This window comes from Schistocerca nitens, chromosome 5, assembly GCF_023898315.1.
Source record: "Schistocerca nitens isolate TAMUIC-IGC-003100 chromosome 5, iqSchNite1.1, whole genome shotgun sequence".
Taxonomy (NCBI): domain Eukaryota; kingdom Metazoa; phylum Arthropoda; class Insecta; order Orthoptera; family Acrididae; genus Schistocerca; species Schistocerca nitens.
The window spans coordinates 578744061-578756500 of NC_064618.1; positions in this window are offsets into that span (position 1 = coordinate 578744061).

Below are 12440 nucleotides of genomic sequence, written 5' to 3' on the forward strand. Positions count from 1 at the left end.
GACTTACCTCGCAGCAACGGAAACTCCGTACTACTCGGAAGTGATGAATGTTGTGCAGCGCAGCAGCAAGCAAGCTAAAGAAAATAAACTTTCCCCAAGTATAAGGCAAGGAAATGCAGCCGAACTAAGCACATCGTATTTCACTTTGAATGGCTGTCCCGCTAATTACAGTGCGACAAGACACGATTACAAAACAAGTTTTCGCTCGGAGACGGTGGAAGTAAGTAACTTACTGAATGATGTAGAAGAGACAAGTATTCAGAAGCTGTATTGTGATACTCTGAGTTCTTAAAAATTACAATATTCTCGAAATTCACTTCTTGTAAAAAAATACAATTCTGCCATGTTGTTAGTTACTGCAACGGTAAGGGAGTGCTGAATCGAAAACTCTGGGTGAAAACCATGTGAGCAGATAATTTTGCTTAATCTAGTTTCGACAGCCAAACTAACTGACCCGATCCAGTAAAGACAACTCATTCCAAAAATTAGCCTCTGTCAAAATTCATCATAAATTATGCGTGAGAAAGCAACGCAGCGACATTACCTGAATATCTTCACATTCTCAAAACAGTATTTACAAAATTATATCTCCAAAAAGCGACATCCTCTGCATTTAAATATTTGTATTTTGCTAGTTCAGCACCGTCACCAACATCCGGCCCTCTCACTTACCTATCCCTGAATGATACACTGGAAATGACAGAGCTGCTGCCAAGCAAAGATCACACTGATTGTACTCAGAACCTCTGTGGCTAACATACCGACTACTGAAGACTTCTGTTTGAGAAACATCACATCACTGTTATTGAATATCAAAACCAAGCTAGAAACACTACACAGTTACACAGTTGCAAGTTGAGACAGCTATCAAATGATGCAGGCAAACACAAATTTCTGCGTTAAAACATCCATTTATTCTACATTACGATCTGTTTGAACTGCAAGTTCATTGGATATCGGGAAAGCTTTCAAAACTGGTGCAGCTTTGGTTCAATAACAACGCTGAAGTCGGCGCATAGCAGTTAAACAGCACCTACCTCACACACAGGGCCATGTGACAAATGCTCAAATCCTACTCTCAGCCTACTGAGTAATCCCTTCCTTTTCCTGGAAGCGTTTCGAATTCCTAACGTGAACTACATTCCAGGCAGTTACTTTAGGCAAATGTTAGAGGCTGTAATGATGACAGTTACCAACAGCTTCACAACGGTTTATCGACTACCAGGAAACAGATTTCTCATTAGAAAACAAGAACTGTCAGAAAAGTGATCATTCGTTTACCTGAAGATCATTTGCGATATCACAGAACACACCACCGAACGAGTTTCGTTGTACTGAACGAATTCTGGCATTCGCTTCTTTCCCTCCTTACAATGGAAATTCGCCTAATAATCCATTTTCTGTAGAATTTTAGGCTCTAGATCTGCTGGAGATGCATGTCTAATATCAGAATTACTGTATGTATTTCCTGTTACACGGGTAAGTACGTAGGTACATAGTCAAAATGCAACAAGTTTCGTAACAGTGTTCCCTTGCGGCGTTACACAGTTCGCTGCAAATTGTGCCCCAGCAAACAAGGTAGCTATTACTTAGCGAGAACGTATGCAAGCTCAGTTAGTCGAGTACAATGCCGCTCAGTTTCCTTGTTGTGTTAAGACCGAAACACCACCGCCGGAACAATGGCGGAAGTGTACGGCCCGCACACGCTACAGTCGACATCAACGAAACTCCTACAGCTTCGTAAATTGTCACTATTTTCAGAACCCGAAGCAGAGAACTCGGGGAAACTCTCCGTATCTCGGCAAAACATGGTGTGAAGTTTGTAAATATCAACTCTGTAACGATGGTGTAATTGAGCACTAACTTGGCGTTCATATTTTCTCCTAAAATGTTTGCTGCTCCCGAATTCTCTTGAATACGTGAGAGGTGTTAAAATGTACGAACATTATAACATCAGAACAGAGAAGCCTGTACATCGGTATCATGCGCCCACTTCATGGACTAGAGACTCCACGTATTATTACTTAAGTAATAATTTAGTCTAAAATAATGCACCAAAAAAGCTTTAGCGTTCGAAGCGTTTTTTATATACAATGGGACTCACCCCGTTTGTGAATCGTTAAAGTGTATTTACTATTCTGGAACTGGTCAGTAGAGAGGCATGAAAAGGCAAATACACTACCGGAAGAAAAATCATTACACCTGGAAAGAAGACTTCGATTTTGATCCGATGACTGCATCTGTCACCAGAGGAGTACTAGATGCACCTTGTAACGGAACATATTAAAGGCTTTACTTTAATGAAGTATGCGATCCCTTCCAAATTCAACCAGTTTAATGAGTATTTATGATTATAGAAAAGTTATTGTGTATGTTAACAATGATTGCATAACATGTCTCCATAAACAGTCAACCCATTAAATTATACTGAATAACTGACCCACACAAAAGTTAATATCACTTGATCACTGATACAGCAAATGTCATCATGTAAAAACACTAAGTTCATCTTAAATAATTAATATGAAGTACGAAAAATAGTGGCCAACATAGGTATTTTGGATCTCCTTAAATAAAAATCACCCAGTGAAACCTATTTGTTCACTAGGAGCGTTTTCACTCAGTATTCACGTAAATGGGAGTGAAATAGTGCGATTACAGCAACTAGAGATATCAACGACCAGGCGGACCATTTACAAAAGTGGGGGCTCGTCCGGGATGCTTAAGTGCATCGATGAAAATAGTGCAGCGATAAATTTCGTAAGTGCTTAGCACTCCAATAAAGTTTATTTGTGCAGTGTGGCAACAGTGAAAATTTGTCAAAGTGAAAAACAAAAACAAAAAAAAAACGTGTGTTTGTGCGACTACGAAAAACTATCATCACACCGCTCGGAAGATTAACGTCTGGAATATGTTAATGGAATTTATTAATGAAGACTTCAGCTTCGATAAAACCGAATATAAGTGAAGAAAGCCAACAAGAACACCGATCACGACATCATGGCATAGCTACATAAAGCAAGGTATTTTGTTGTTGTTGTCATTTACAAAATTAATAGTGAACATGTCTCTACCTGAGAGTGATGAGATCGTAGGAAATGTAAAAATTGAACCAGGGGGTGGTGAACAATTAAACTTAACAGAGTGGCTAGCAGAGTTTGCAACTCAAATAAGCTCGCAACTTAAACAATCAAGTGAAGAAAACACAGATAGACTGAATAAGTTAAGTTTGGATTTTAAACAATCAAGTGAAGAAAACACAGATAGACTGAATAAGTTAAGTTTGGATTTTAAACAATCAAGTGAAGAAAATACAGATAGACTGGATAAGTTAAGTTTGGATTTTAAACAATCAAATGAACAAGTAAGTTTGAAACTTAAAGAAAACACAGATAGACTGGATAAGTTAAGTTTGGATTTTGATCTATTAAGTACTCATCTCAATGAGAAGTGTGAGGAATTTAAAACTACTCTCAGTAAGAACACTAGTGAACAGTTGATACACTTCAGAAAAGAATTTCAAGTTAAAGTTGAAAGCTTAAATGAAAACATACAAGCTAACACAGACAGCATTGCTGTCATCTACAACAGAGTAGATACTGAAGTTGAAAGATTAGATCAGAGAACAGACAAAACATCAGAAAACCTTAAACAAGAATACAACCTGTATACCACTAATGTAGATACAAAAGTAGAAAATATACACACTAAATATACACAATTGGAAGATGCATCAATGTCAAAACAAATGTTTTACAATCAAAATACAATGTATGGGCACATCCAAGTGAAATTCTTTCCTGGTGAAAATCTGCACCCTATTGACTTTATTCACCAATGTAAGGATATGTTTGTTGTAGGAATGTCAGATAACATAAAAATTAAGTTAGTAAAACGGTTTCTAGAAGGGGAGGCCCTATCCTGGGCAAATGAGAATAATGATTCTTGGAATACGTTTGAAGAGTTTGAAGCTAAATTTATTTGTAAATTTTGGTCACAGTCCATACAAGCCAGATTAAAGTCAGAATTTCTAAATGGACCAGTGTATAGAGGGAAAGTAGGGGGAATGCAAAAATTTTGCAGAGATCAATTGAAAAAACTTGCTCACTTGAATAACTCTTTTGATATTATGACACAAACTGATGTTTTAAAAAGAAGATTACCAGAGAGACTGCAGTGGGAATTGGTCCATGGACCAGATGATTCAATGGAAGAGTTCCTGAAATTTGTAGATAGATTAGATAGGGCCTTGGAAAGAGAAAGTAACCAAAGTTTTGGCTCTGGCAACAACCAGTATGGGGGGTGGAACAGGAATGTAAATAGAGATTATTATGGGAGGAGAGACTTTGAAAATTCTGGAAATAATGCTCCAAATAGGGGAGATAGGAGATATGAAAATGATTTCAGAAACAATACACAGGAGGGAGGTTGGAGGAGAGATAACAGGAATGATAGAAATAGGTATTGGGGAAGAGAACAAGGTTGCCGGCCGCTGGTGGCCGAGCAGTTCTGGCGCTACAGTCTGGAACCGCGCGACCGCTACGGTCGCAGGTTCGAATCCTGCCTCGGGCATGGATGTGTGTGTTGTCCTTAGGTTAGTTAGGTTTAAGTAGTTCTAAGTTCTAGGGGACTTATGACCTCAGCAGTTGAGTCCCATAGTGCTCAGAGCCATTTGAACCATTTTTTTGAAGAGAACAAGAGAGAAGGGGGTTTGTTGAAACTAGTGAACAAAACGACAACTACAAACGGACAGACCGAGGAAACCAGCCGGGAAACGGTGGACAGTCCCACTAGATGTCCGTAGTTTTGGGGCTAGACAATATTATGACAGGGCAACACATAACCGAAACTGGAAAAGGAGAGGATACAATTTAAAGAGTAAATACCATGAAAATACTGATGTAGTTAGAATGAATAAATTTGAATTTAATAAAAGGTTTTGGGATACTATGAGTAAAAGTGATACAGTTAATAAAAACTGTGTTCAAGCACAGGTAGTTAGTGAAAGTGCAGAAGTTGAAGGTATTGCAGAGTTCCATAGTTGGGCTGAAAAAGATACTGGTGTGAATAACAAGTCGGACACACCACAAGTAGAATCTATTTTGGGGGGTTTATTTGATAAGAAGGGGGATGACGATGTGTTTAATGGAGCCAAAGACTCAATTGCTGAGATTCAGATACATAGGGGGGAAACTGAAGATGGGGTTGTTGTGGAGGAGGAGGAAGAAGTAATAGAGGGACATTTAAATAATGATCCTAAATCAAGTGATGTTATTGATGAGAGTGTGGAGGAACAAATAAAAGTATTTGTAGAATTGAAAAGTGATGATGTGGTAAAGGTAAGTGATGTGACAAACATGGGTAATAATGAGGTTAATTTAAGTGAAATGCAGACTAGGGAATGTGTATCTGAGGACAAGCTATTGCCTATTGGGAACTATGAAACGCTAATCTATGAGAATGGTAATAATAATAATATTAAAGAAAATATAAACGGATGGAATGTAAATGTGTGTTTTCAAGAAAAAGGGGAAAAGTTTTTAGAAGTTTTGTGGAACAGCTATGGAAACTGTATAAACAAAGATGCCTTTTGGTAAGAATTAGCAAAGGTAAGTGCAACCTTGTATCCTACATGGTGGACAAGAATCCGTAGTGGACTTTATAAAAAATGGGGTGAAAACAGTAGTTTGTTAAGTGACAACACAGTGTTAAGAGGAACAGATGAAAACAAAGGTTTATGTTTAAATGTCAATGCTTTGCAAACAGAGAGGTATGTGTCTAAGTGTAGGAAAGAGACATTAGACTTAGGGACTAAAGAAATTGAAAATGATCTATTGTTTGAAAATACTGAAATAGACAAAGATGTTGAGCTAGGTTGTCCATATGTTAAAGTAAACATTGACAAGTGGGAAGGAAGACTGTTAGTAGACACAGGAAGTCCTGTTTCTGCCATCACTTCTAGACTTAGAGATAAGCTCAGAAATTCTCAACATTTTCCCGAGATGCCAGTTGTTGGATTAAAAGTGAAAGGAGCTACAGGCAGAGCCAGCAAGGTAGTTAAGAAACAAGTGTTACTTACTTTTAAAATTGATAACCTAAATTTTGAACATGGATGCTTAGTGGTAGATGACCTGAATGAAAATTTCATTTTAGGTATGGATTGGATATTAAAAGTGAATGCAGAGTTTAATTTTACAGCAAAACAAATGTGTATTATAGAACCTGTTACACAACAAAGCTGTGTAGTGAATTTGTTAATTTTAAACTGTGGTGACAGCTGTAACCACATTCAATCAGTGTATCATGAAAATGAGGATGTTTATTACCTGGATGAGAACTTAGAGGAAGATGCAGAGGGTCAAGAGTTTGAGAAGTTGGTAGAGAAAAAACTGGGGGAAGCTGAAAGCCTAAATATTACACAGAAGGAAAAATTAAAAGAGTTATTATGGGACTTCCAAGATGTGTTTGATGATAGACCTGGTAGAGTGAAATATTATCAATGTAAATTACAGTTAAAACTGCATGAGCCTTTCTTTATAAAACCATATGGAATACCATTTGCAAAAAGAGACGCTGTGGAAATAGAAATACAAAAAATGGAAAATTGGGAAGTTAATAGAAAGAAGTTGCAGTGCCTACAACAACCCGTTGGTCATTGTAAAAAAGGGAGACAATAGCGTTAGGATTGTATTAGACTCCAGACATCTGAACAAGCATCTCATCAGAGAGAACGACCACCCAGAAAGTATAGATGAGCTGTTAGGTAAATTTGAGTGTGTCAAACATATGACAAGCCTAGATCTCACCGCTGGTTTTCATCAAGTTGAACTTAGTCCTGATTCGAGAAAATATACAGCCTTTTTATATAATGGTAAATGTTATCAGTATACAGTCATATCATTTGGTCTCAATGTATCAGTTGCGGAATTCATCAGAGCATTAGATTTTGTACTTGGTCATGAAACTAGTTCAAAATTAACCATTTATGTAGATGACATTTTAATCACTGGGAAAACTTGGGAAGAACACCTTGAACTATTAAGGGAGGTATTTATGAAACTCAGAAAGGGAGGAATGACATTAAAATTAGAAAAATGTAAATTTGGGCTAGAGGAGTTAAAATTTTTGGGACACATCATTACAGAACAAGGGATTTTGCCAGACAAAGACAAAATAAAAGCCATAGAAAATTTTCCAAAACCTAGAAACAAAAAAACAACTCAAATCATTTTTCGGCTTCACAGGATTTTACAGAAGATTCATCAGTAATCAAGCATTAAATGCAGTTTGTTTGTATAACTTACTTAAGAAAAATGTAGTGTGGGATTGGACATCAGAATGTGAAGATGCTTTTAACAAAATCAAATCGCAACTATGTAACAGCCAACTTCTACATAGACCAGACATGTCAAGTCCTTTCTGGCTAGCTACTGACAGCAGCGATGCAGGGTTAGGAGTACATTTATTTCAAGAAAAGGAAGTAAATGGAAAAATGGAACACCGAACAATTGCATTTGCCAGTAGAATTCTTCAAAAACATGAAAAACACTACACAGTGACAGAAAAGGAATTACTAGCTATACACTGGGGTTTTACAAAATTTAGAAATTACCTCTTGGGACATAGCATTAAGCTATCTCCAAGAGTGCAGGTTATACCATAACAGACTCACCAGATGGGCCATGTTTCTCCAGCATTTTGATTACGAAGTGAAGTACATTCAGGGAAAACAAAATGTGGTAGCAGACGCTTTATCAATACTACCTTTGGGAAGGAGGATGAGAGAATTTTCAAAATTATGTATCTAAAGGGCATTAAAGAGGAAAAGGAAATACAAAAAATCTGTAACGACATTAGGAGGTTTCAGAACCACGATGAAAACTGGAAACTAGTCAAAAGTTACATAGGAAAAACTGGGGGAGAAAAGGTAGAAGCATATTATAAAGTACACAAGGGGATACTATTCAGAAGACCTAAACCGGATTTAGACTATTGGAAACTGTGTTGGCCTGAGCAACAAATAGATACGCTCATTACTTATGTACATGAAAGCTTTGGCCACTGTGGCACCACTAAGTGTATTCAGAAAATACAGGAGAATATTTATTTTTACAACATTAGCAGAAGAGTAAAGAAAAATTTATCAACATGTGACAGATGTCAGAGGGTAAAAGTGACTAACCAAACAACCAGGGGAATAATGCAGAACATATTACCCACTAATAAACTCGATCTCGTTGCAACTGACATCTATGGACCGTTACCCAAGACAAGGGGGGTTACAGTTATATTTATGTCATGGTAGACATCTTCTCCAAATTTATAAAGCTTTATCCCTTAAGGAAAGCTACCAGCAAACAGATAGTTTCAAAAATTACAAGTAATTATTTCAACACTGTGGGAAAACCTAAGGCAATACTTTCAGACAATGGGTCTCAGTTCACCTCTAAAGACTGGAAAACTTTTCAGACACGGGAATTAAACACATTTTAATATCTGCTTACTACCCGTCAAGCAACCCGGCTGAGAGATACATGAGAGAAATTGGAAGACTGTGCAGAACCTACTGTAGCCAGAACCACACTAATTGGTTAGAGTACATAAATAGTTCTGAAGAAATAATGAACAGCTTACAGCACTCTTCCACTGGATTTTCCCCACACGAAATAATGTACAACCAATACCCCGCTAGTTTCTTCACTGAAAACATAGAGTATCCACCTTGCAAAATTATGTCACCCCAAGAAAGAGAAGACTGTGTACGGGAAACCATGAAAAAACAAGGGGAATTGAGAAAAAGGCGACATTCAGCCAAGGGAAAAGCTACACAGTTCAAACCAGGGGACCTTGTACTCGTCAAGACACAAGAGAAATCAAAATTATTGTCAGTTTTTTGATATTTACATTGGTCCATTTGAAATAAAAGAAAGCCCACATCTTAATGCGTATAGACTTATCTTTCCCAGATCAAGAAGGTTATTTGGATTAAGAAACATCACTGAATTGAAACCATATAAACATGATTAAGCAAATTTCCCTGTTTGAATACAGTTACTTACCCAGTTTCCATAAAGCACGTTATCAGCAAAATTTTCACTGGGTGTGTCAAATAGCAACTACCACTACAGACCCTGGAAAAGTCCCAGATATCTGAGACAATGTTTTTATATTTTTATTGTCACTATTGAATATTAAATATTGTGATATCTTCTTTACTTGCAATGGGCAAGAAGGTGACAAACATTTATTACTTTCTTTTTGTATTGTTGAATATGGGACATACTTGCACCAAATATAAAAGACAATGTAAAAATTGTTGTGCAAGACCCATCATTTTGTTACTATTGTTTTCTTAGGCATAAGATTTGTGTACAATTTTCTACAGCTAATCAGATGTTCACCAAGTTTGATGTTTGTGTTATGTTGTGACCAAATTGAAGTGTGCAATTTTGGTATTAATATGTTCTTGTACTATCTTGACTATGTGTCTCAATGGGAGACAAGTTTTTTAAATATTTCCTTTTTTTTTAAATGCATATTATATTCATACATGTGACTTCTCTAGTGTTTGTGTTTATATATCATATCCATACTTATAATTATGTTCTTTGTTTTCATTTCCTTTATGTGGCTCAAAACGAGCAGACAGTTGCAAAATTTTCCTATGGACATCTGACCTGTCCATATATGTAATATATTTATGTTCCTCCTATTATCTTGATTAATCTGTGACTCAATGAGAACTGACTTTGAAATAATTTACATATATTTTTTATATATCTTAAAATCACATGTGATATATTTGTGTCTGTTTCTGATCATTTTCCATGTGGCTCACTGGGAGCAAAGATTAACATTTTTTTTACTTTCATATATTACTAAATATTTTTATGATGCTGTCATAGTGAGAGCCATAACACAAAATGCATTTGAAACAACACAACTAAAATATTTGCAGGAAAAAGTCATTTTGAAACGGTGTAACGGTCGTTGTATACATACACATTATGCATAGTAATTGACACATTTGTCCTAGTCGGCTAATATAATTAACATTCTGTAAATGATATTACCCGAGGGGGGTATTGTAACGGAACATATTAAAGGCTTTACTTTAATGAAGTATGCGATCCCTTCCAAATTCAACCAGTTTAATGAGTATTTATGATTATAGAAAAGTTATTGTGTATGTTAACAATGATTGCATAACATGTCTCCATAAACAGTCAACCCATTAAATTATACTGAATAACTGACCCACACAAAAGTTAATATCACTTGATCACTGATACAGCGAATGTCATCATGTAAAAACACTAAGTTCATCTTAAATAATTAATATGAAGTACGAAAAATAGTGGCCAACATAAGTATTTTGGATCTCCTTAAATAAAAATTACCCAGTGAAACCTATTTGTTCACTAGGAGCGTTTTCACTCAGTATTCACGTAATCAATCCTATTTTAGACGAAAACCAATGTAATTCTTAATAATTCATGTTACTTACTTATTTATGCAAATTAGAGAAGTCAATTGACAAACTTCTAAAAAACGACCTTTTTGTAACAAAGAATTATTCTGTCAAGTCAACAAATCTGTCTGTCATTTTAATAACATGTTAAATTATGTCACTCGATGCAAATTAATAACTTTTCTGCACAAATTATGATAACAGATGTACATGTGACTTATAAACTATATCTCTTTTTAGTAGTTCTTTGACAATGTTGTAAATACAGGCAGTCGGAGGCAGTCAGGGGCAGTCGGAATGTCACTTTGGTGAAGTGTGTTTCTGTGTTATTGTTTGGGATGGAAAAACAATGCAAAGAACATGTAAAGGAAGTACTACTTTGTGTTGTGTTATGGTCTTTGGTGTACAGTGGAATTAAGATGGCCACCAAAGTAATAAATATTTGATGTTTACATATGTGTTGGTTTCGTTTGTTCTTTATCATCAAAAGCACATGAAAAACACGGGACCTCATGTTTTTAACCCTAGACAACCAGATTTAGAGCCAGCATCAGCATCGAGACACAGCAGCGATCCAGCAAACAGCAGCGATTACTACAATGCATTGTAATGGCGCCAACCTAACATCAAGTGCTAACAAGCTCCGTAAATGGGAGTGAAATAGTGCGATTACAGCAACTAGAGATATCAACGACCAGGCGGACCATTTACAACCTGAAATCTGGTTCCGTAAGACAGACCGGAGCAGGTTGTGGAAAGGGGCCAAGATCAGTTACTGATAGTTACACAAGAACACAGAACTTTATTCCTCCAAAATACAATGCACAGTTTACTCTTTAAAACATCGAGGATCAATTCACGGCTGAGAGCAGAAGTAACTTCTCAATAATGAAGTTTAAATAATCCCTTTTAAAAGACAAGGATTTAGAGAAACATCTGAAGGCCTTACTTAAGTAAAATTAAAATATACTTAAATAATATCTTTTAAGGCACTAGAATTTTGACAAACGGCTGAAGGCCTTACTTATGTTACTTATGTAAAATGAAAATATCTTCTCGGCTAAAGGCCCAAATAATATTTCAGATCAGCAAGAATATACAAATCTTGGCTGGAAGCCATATTAAGGAAAATATAAATTAATTCCTCGGCTGAAAGCCCAATAACTTTTCAACATAATAAAAGGCAACCTTTACAGACAAGCATTTACACAGTACAGCAGAAAACCATCTTCAGAAAACTTGAAACATCTTGACTGCTGAAGGCCCAAACAATTATTCAAAATAATTAAAGACAAATCTTAAGATAAACATTTACACAGTAGGGCTGAAGGCTATTTAAAGAATTCGAGATAATTAAAGACAAACCTTACAGACAGAAATTTACACATTACGGCTGAAAGCCACAGATTTTAAAACAAACGCGGCCGGAGGCCTAAATACAGAGCAAACAAGAATTTTAAATAAAACACGGCTGAAGGCCTAATCTTAAAATACTTCACATAAGGTTCGGCTGAAGGCCATATACTGAACATAGAACAGACAAATTAATACACGGCTGAAGGCCTGCACAGTACTTGTGACAGAAGAAAATCACAATCACAAAGAACAGAACAATGGTGCTCAGAAGTGTTCCAAGGGTCGGCCTGGGCAGGAAACTCTAACAACAGTTTAGGTGAGACGGGCAGCCAAGCGTAACACTAAATAACCGGGTGACAGCACGACCTAGGGACGGCTGAAGAACCAACCAGCAACCGAATCAATTCCCCTCCACCCGGCCAACGGCACGACAACTGAAAATATCAGCGAGGATGAAGATCGCAGCAGCACTACGTCTTGACAATTGGCGTCTAAACACAGTCAAGGCATAATAACCACTCAAAGAAAAAAAATGAACAACATCAAAGCTTCGAGCTACACTCCGTGCCGGACAGCATCAACACGGCGAGGAAAACACACTCTGTCCCAAACG